Raw genomic sequence first — 8,037 nt, 5'->3', positions numbered from 1 at the left:
CCATTAAAACCAAATAAAATCAATGTTTCCCATTTCTCTAACCAATCATTCTGATCATTTAAAAAGTCCCCCACAATTTTCCTTAACATCTTCATAAAATTGTCTAATTTTTTACATTTTAAAAACAAATGTAACACTCCTTCATCTTTTTCCATACATAATTTACATTTTGCATCTTGTGCTATTCCAATTTTTGCCAATTTCATTTCAGTCATTAAAACATTGTGTCTCAACAAGAAATCCAAATTATGCAGGGCGGGACTTTTAAACCTACATTTTACATTTTTCCAGATTTTTGTTACATCTAATTCACAAAAAGACCTTTCCCAAAAATCTGTTGCTTTTGGTCTTAAAAATACAAGATCACATAAACAAACATAAAACATTTTAAGAACACAGCCATTGAAAGGAATCTGTTCATCATTTCTTTTTAAAAAAACTCCAAGTTTCTCATTTCCTGTTTCTTCATCGTCAATGCTTTTAATCCACTGTAGTGGCACAGCTTCTTTTAATTTTATGTATTGCTCCTTAATCAGCTTTCTATTTTCTATATCTTCATTCTCTTCTAATATGTCTATAATTGCCTGTAAAGGTAAAAACCCAGGTTTTACCTCATATAAAATGTCTTTGACTTGTCTTAATCCTGCATAATACCATTTCTTATAAAAAATTGTATTACTATTCCTTAAAATCAATTTGTTTAAGAAAAGGGGCTGTTTCAATAGTTGCTCTCTTCCTTTAAACTCCACATGAACCTTCCCTTTAAAAACTTTCCATGCTCTTAAGACTTCTTTATAAAATTCAGGTATCTTCTCAAGCATATTATCTGTAAAATTCATCCACATAAAATCATCCCCCATTTTCCCACACTTATTTATAAAGAAACTCATAATTTTTTTCCATACCATATCATCATTATTCCAAAACTTTTTTACTGTCTTTATTCTCATACTCTTCATTCTTACCATTGGATCTATGAGTCTCAAACCTCCCTTTTCCACCTCCCCAATTATTGTGTCATATGCTATTTTTGCTGGCTTATCATCCCATAAAAACTTTAAAATATAAGTTTTTATTCTTTTGTACGCCCATGCTGGCAGACTAACCACACTTAAAATATACCACATCTTAGACAGGAATAAAGAATTTAGAACTAATACTTTCCCTTTTAAAAACAATTCTCTTTGTTTCCAAAAGTTAAGTCTTTTTTCCATTTTGCCTATAACCTCCTCCCAAATCAGGTCTCTTGTTTTCATTTCATCTTTCCCAAGTATAACTCCTAAAATCTTTAATTGGTTCTTCTGCTCTTTAAATTCCCATTGTCTTCCCAAAGTATCCACCTTCCCTATCCTCATATACTCAGTCTTTTCTTTATTGACTTTAGCTCCTGTTCCGCTACAATATTTTTCAAAAATTAACATTGCTTTTTCGATACTCTTTAAATCCTTTAAAAACAAAGTCGTGTCATCTGCATATTGGAAAATTTTTTGTTGCATTACACCATTTTCAACTAAAATTCCTTGTATTTGTTTTTCTTTATTAATTGCTATTCCTAATGGTTCAGCAACTAAAGTATAAAGTAATGCCGATAAAGGACAGCCCTGCCTTATAGACCTCGAAATTTCAATATAATCAGTTAAAAACCCATTTACTTTAATACAACTTAAAATGTCAGTATAGAAACGTTTCATCCATGTTATAAAATTCCTCCCAAATCCAAATTTTTCAATTAAGTCAAACAAATATTTATGCTCTACTCTGTCGAAAGCCTTTTCCAAATCTATGCTAATTAAATACCCTCCTTCACCTTTTTCTTTCATATACCACATTAAGTCTCTAATATTTGTTACTATGTCTGATATATCTCTATTTAAGACACCATATGCCTGATTTGTTGTTATGATGTTTGGAATCACTTTTTTCAGTCTGTTTGCCATGATCTTAGCCAAAATCTTATAGTCAGTATTTAGCATACTCAACGGTCTGTAATTTTTAAGATGATCTTTATCTCCTTTATTCTTATAGATAATTTTTATCATTCCTGTCTTCATGCTTTCACTCATTTTTTTCTGCTTAAAAGTATCAGCAAATAAATTGTGCAGAATAGGTATTAAAACATGTTTAAAAACTTTGTAAAACTCAGATGTTAAGCCATCTAGTCCTGGACTTTTCCCATTCTTCAACTGGTCTATAACCTCTTCAATTTCCTCTTCATTTATATCCTTATCACACATTCTTTTATCTTCTTCATTTACTTGAACTTGAATTTGATTCAATAAATATTCTTCATCTTTCACATTTATATTATCTTTTTTAAATAAGGTAGTATAAAAATCCTTCACTTCTTTTAAAATACCTTGTTTTTCCTTCACAACTTTCCCATCTTTTAATATACTTTTGATCAATTCTGCATGTTTTCTTGATTTCTCAAACTCAAAAAAGAATTTTGTACTTCTTTCTCCCTCTACTGTATTTTTCGCTCTGCTTCTAATTTTAGCTCCCCTGCACTTTTCCTCCTCTATTTTCTTAAATTGTTCTTCTAAAAACACTATTTTTGTCACATCCATCTTTCCTTCAGACATCTTTTTCATTTCTTCTTCCCATTCCTTATTTAAAAATCTTTCTTTACTTTTCTTTGTCTTTTGCAATCTTTTTGAATATTCAATGGATATTTTTTTCATAACTTTTTTCAAATTATCCCACCACAAACTTTTTTCTTCATCATATAGAATATTGTTTATACTATTTATTATGACATTTTCTATTTCCATTTTGTAAGACTCGTTTTTTAAAAGTTCAGCATTTAAAACCCACACCCCTGGACCTCTCTCTACTCCACTAAAATCAATTATTACATTTAAAAAATCATGATCACTTTCACTGAACCTTTTATAAAATACTTTTGATATAAATAGTTCTAGCTGTCTGTTACATAAAACCAAATCAAGTCTACTTTGCTTTAATACTGTGTTCACAATTTGCCTTCTGGAATATTCTCTTTTTACTCTGTTTCTTTCCCGCCATATATCTAAAAATTTGTGTTTTTCCATCATTTTCTTTAATTCAGTTCTCCCCACATCTGATCTATATACCATATAATCCTCCACATCAATTCTTTCCAAAATAGTATTAAAATCCCCAATTAAAATTCCTTTTGTATAACCATCCATTAAAACATTTAAATTTTTAAAAAAGATGACTCTTTCTAAACGGTCATTTGGTGCATGAATTGTACATATCGTTAATTCTTCTTCTTTGCTTTTGACTTTAACTACTAACAATCTTCCTACATTATCTGTGAACATTTCTGTTGCTTTTTCTGTCACTCCCCTTCTAATTAAAATTGCTACTCCTTTTTTCCTGTTTGGGTCATTATTGTAAAAAAATTCTCCATCCCATATTTTCTTAAAACCATTAACAATGTCTTCATTCCATCCAGTTTCTTGTATACATATTATATCACTCTTCTTTGTTAAATAGAGTACATTTTCAAATTTAGTCCTAGTTGACAATCCTCTTGCATTGATTGACACTAGTTTCAACTGACTCATAGACAAAAAAAGAAAAATATAAATGCAAAACAAAACCCACATCACTTTTGTTCAGTCTCTCTCAAATCAACATCTTTTAAAGCAATTATCTCTACTTTCTTCTTCTTTTTTTCTTTAGATTCTCGTCTTATTCTTTGTCTTTCCAAGACCTTTTCAATGTTTATTTGTCCTGTTGTTTTCCCTTTAGTCCCCCTGCTCAAAAAACTTTTTTTTTCTCTCCCCAATGTCGCTTACCTCTTCCGGGATTGTACTATCCTTTGTTCCATTATTATCTTCTTTATTTACCATTGCATCCTGCTCCACATTTTTCACAGATTGTTGTAGTCCAGTCATCACTTTTTCTTCCCCATTCTGCTCATTCTCACTTGTTTCCTCTTCTTCTTCTTCCTCTTCTTCTTCCTCTCCTTCACTGCTCAGTACATCCTTTGTTAATCCACTTGTTTTTTGTGATGTATTTTCTTTATCAGCCTCCTCCAAATGCTCCACTTCATTATGCATCTCCATTTCCATTTCCTCATGTTCCTCTTCATCCGTTTCACATGCGCATGTTGGCAATGCCTTTCTGCAGCCTTGGCACCGCAGGGCTGTACAGTCCCGCGCATAATGCCCCTGCTCCAGGCATTCTCTGCATGTTAGTAGAGGGCAGTCTTTCTTTTCGTGTTCAGCACTTGAACATATTCTGCATATTTTTACTTGCTGATCATGAATGACTCTGAAGAACTGTATTCCTTCCTCTGTTTCAAAACTGGTGTTATATGGAAGGGACACCACGTCCTTAGGGAATTTGACTCGAATAAATCTTGTCCCATCTGCCACCATTGTCCCTGGGTAATACCTCCTTCTCAACGGCAGTATCGGTGTAACTCCCCAGCTTTGCAGTTTTTGTAGTACATCCTTGTCATTGATATAATTTGGCAAACGTAAAAAAGAAACGACCCTCTCCATTTCACAAAGTTTGCTTATTTTACACATTTGTCCATTCAATAGTAGTCCATTCAATAAATTGTCACAGTCTAGTTGATTCTCCAATGTAAGCTCATACTCGAAGTCATTTTTTTTCCTTAGTCCATATAGTTTACCTTTTCCAGTAATGTCCTCAATAGCTTTAATTATCATGATGGCAGTTAGTTTTTCTGGATTTTCCACAGTCATTGTCAGTGTTGTTTCTTTCTTGTATTCCCTCTGATATTTCATTTTGTCTTTTAATCTATTTATCATTTCATTTCTCCGACATTCTTCTTGTCTCTTTTCTCCTTTTGTATCAAACTTTTCTTTACCTTGTGTAGTTGGTTGCTGTTCAGTGCGGCCTTTCTCCATTTCAGCTCCATTTCTTTTCCCTCTTGATACAACAGTTGCCCATGTTTCATTGTAATCCTTTCCATCGTTTTTCATAATCCGTTTTTCCAAAGTAGTGTCTCCTTCAAAATCATTGTTCTTTTCCTCAAAAACCTTGTCCAGATCTGATCCATTAGCCATTGTTTCCATCCTTGTTAAATAGCTTAGCCACAAAAAAAAAAAAAAAAAAAAAAACACAAACAAACAAAATAAAATAGCTCAAACCCCAGACAGTTTAAAACTGCCCGGGGTTAAAACGACGTTAACAAAAACAAAATACTTCAAACTTTTTAACTTGATATTAAACAAAAACAAAACAAATGAAAAAAAATGTGGGAGAGCCTTTCTCTCCAACTGCAGCACAGTACTTCCTGTCAGACTCTCTAGCGCCGTCAGGCTGGTATGGCCATAAGCGAAGACTGCTGCAAAGAGAAGGCTATTTAAAGATCAGCCAATCTACTCGCCAGTACATTATAAAAGTAGGAAAGAAACCCCAAAAGCTTAAAGCACCTGGTATTCCTAGGCGGTCTCTCATCCAAGTACTAACCTGGCCCAAACCTGCTTATATTCAGAGATCGGGCATTGACTCTATTTTTTGCCAAATTTATTATATACTAAGTGAAAAAATTCCAAAAGCTTAAAGCACCTGGTATTCCTTGGCGGTCTATCATTCAAGTACTAACCAGACCTTAACCTGCTAAGATTCAGAGATCGGGCATTGACTAATTTTTTTTTTTTTTTTGCAAGATTATTATATAATTCGTGAAAAATATCCAAAAATTTAAAGCACCTGGTATTCCCAGGCAGTCTCCCATCCATGTACTAACCTGGCCCAAACCTGCTTATATTCAGAGATCGGGCATTGACTCTATTTTTTGCCAAATTTATTATATACTAAGTGAAAAAATTCCAAAAGCTTAAAGCACCTGGTATTCCTTGGCGGTCTCTCATCCAAGTACTAACCAGACCTAAACCTGCTAAGATTCAGAGATCGGGCATTGACTCTTTTTTTTTTTTTTTTGCAAGATTATTATATAATTTGTGAAAAATATCCAAAAATTTAAAGCACCTGGTATTCCCAGGCAGTCTCCCATCCATGTACTAACCTGGCCCAAACCTGCTTATATTCAGAGATCGGGCATTGACTCTATTTTTTGCCAAATTTATTATATACTAAGTGAAAAAATTCCAAAAGCTTAAAGCACCTGGTATTCCTTGGCGGTCTATCATTCAAGTACTAACCAGACCTTAACCTGCTAAGATTCAGAGATCGGGCATTGACTTCTTCTTTTTTTTTTTTTTTTTGCAAGATTATTATATAATTTGTGAAAAATATCCAAAAATTTAAAGCACCTGGTATTCCCAGGCAGTCTCCCATCCATGTACTAACCTGGCCCAAACCTGCTTATATTCAGAGATCGGGCATTGACTCTATTTTTTGCCAAATTTATTATATACTAAGTGAAAAAATTCCAAAAGCTTTAAGCACCTGGTATTCCTAGGCGGTCTTTCAACCAAGTACTAACCAGACCTAAACCTGCTAAGATTCAGAGATCGGGCATTGACTCTATTTTTTTTTTTTTTTGCAAGATTATTATATAATTTGTGAAAAATATCCAAAAATTTAAAGCACCTGGTATTCCCAGGCAGTCTCCCATCCATGTACTAACCTGGCCCAAACCTGCTTATATTCAGAGATCGGGCATTGACTCTATTTTTTGCCAAATTTATTATATACTAAGTGAAAAAATTCCAAAAGCTTAAAGCACCTGGTATTCCTTGGCGGTCTATCATTCAAGTACTAACCAGACCTTAACCTGCTAAGATTCAGAGATCGGGCATTGACTCTTTTTTTTTTTTGCAAGATTATTATATAATTCGTGAAAAATATCCAAAAATTTAAAGCACCTGGTATTCCCAGGCAGTCTCCCATCCATGTACTAACCTGGCCCAAACCTGCTTATATTCAGAGATCGGGCATTGACTCTATTTTTTGCCAAATTTATTATATACTAAGTGAAAAAATTCCAAAAGCTTAAAGCACCTGGTATTCCTTGGAGGTCTCTCATCCAAGTACTAACCAGACCTAAACCTGCTAAGATTCAGAGATCGGGCATTGACTCTTTTTTTTTTTTTTTGCAAGATTATTATATAATTCGTGAAAAATATCCAAAAATTTAAAGCACCTGATATTCCCAGGCAGTCTCCCATCCATGTACTAACCTGGCGCAAACCTGCTTATATTCAGAGATCGGGCATTGACTCTATTTTTTGGCAAAATTATTATATACTAAGTGAAAAATTTCAAAATAGCTTAGAGTACCTGGCATTCCCAGGCGGTCTCCCATCCAGGCACTAACCAGGCCCAAACCTGCTTAGCTTCCGAGATCAGACAAGATCGGGCATAGCCAGGCTATTTAAAGAGAAGGCTATTTAAAGATCAGCCAATCTACTCGCCAGTACATTATAAAAGTAGGAAAGAAACCCCAAAAGCTTAAAGCACCTGGTATTCCTTGGAGGTCTCTCATCCAAGTACTAACCAGACCTAAACCTGCTAAGATTCAGAGATCGGGCATTGACTCTTTTTTTTTTTTTTTTTTTTTGCAAGAATATTATATAATTCGTGAAAAATATCCAAAAATGTAAAGCACCTGATATTCCCAGGCAGTCTCCCATCCATGTACTAACCTGGCGCAAACCTGCTTATTTTCAGAGATCGGGCATTGACTCTATTTTTTGGCAAAATTATTATATACTAAGTGAAAAATTTCAAAAAAGCTTACAGTACCTGGTATTCCCAGGCGGTCTCCCATCCAGGCACTAACCAGGCCCAAACCTGCTTAGCTTACGAGATCAGACAAGATCGGGCATAGCCAGGCTGGTATGGCCATAAGCGAAGACTGCTGCAAAGAGAAGGCTATTTAAAGATCAGCCAATCTACTCGCCAGTACATTATAAAAGTAGGAAAGAAACCCCAAAAGCTTAAAGCACCTGGTATTCCTAGGCGGTCTCTCATCCAAGTACTAACCAGACCTAAACCTGCTAAGATTCAGAGATCGGGCATTGACTCTTTTTTTTTTTTTTTTTTTTTTTGCAAGATTATTATATAATTCGTGAAAAATATCAAAAAATTTAAAGCACCTGATATTCC

At 34.1% G+C, this 8,037-nt stretch overlaps 1 pseudogene; it reads right to left on the bottom strand.

Moving 5' to 3' along the window:
* Positions 1-7,662: 7,662 nt before the first annotated feature.
* LOC113085054 (uncharacterized) lies at positions 7,663-7,781 on the bottom strand (annotated as a pseudogene).
* Positions 7,782-8,037: the final 256 nt, after the last annotated feature.

This window comes from Carassius auratus, unplaced genomic scaffold (genome assembly GCF_003368295.1).
Source record: "Carassius auratus strain Wakin unplaced genomic scaffold, ASM336829v1 scaf_tig00041228, whole genome shotgun sequence".
Classification (NCBI taxonomy): Eukaryota; Metazoa; Chordata; class Actinopteri; order Cypriniformes; family Cyprinidae; genus Carassius; species Carassius auratus.
This window is presented reverse-complemented; position numbering and strand designations above follow the sequence as displayed.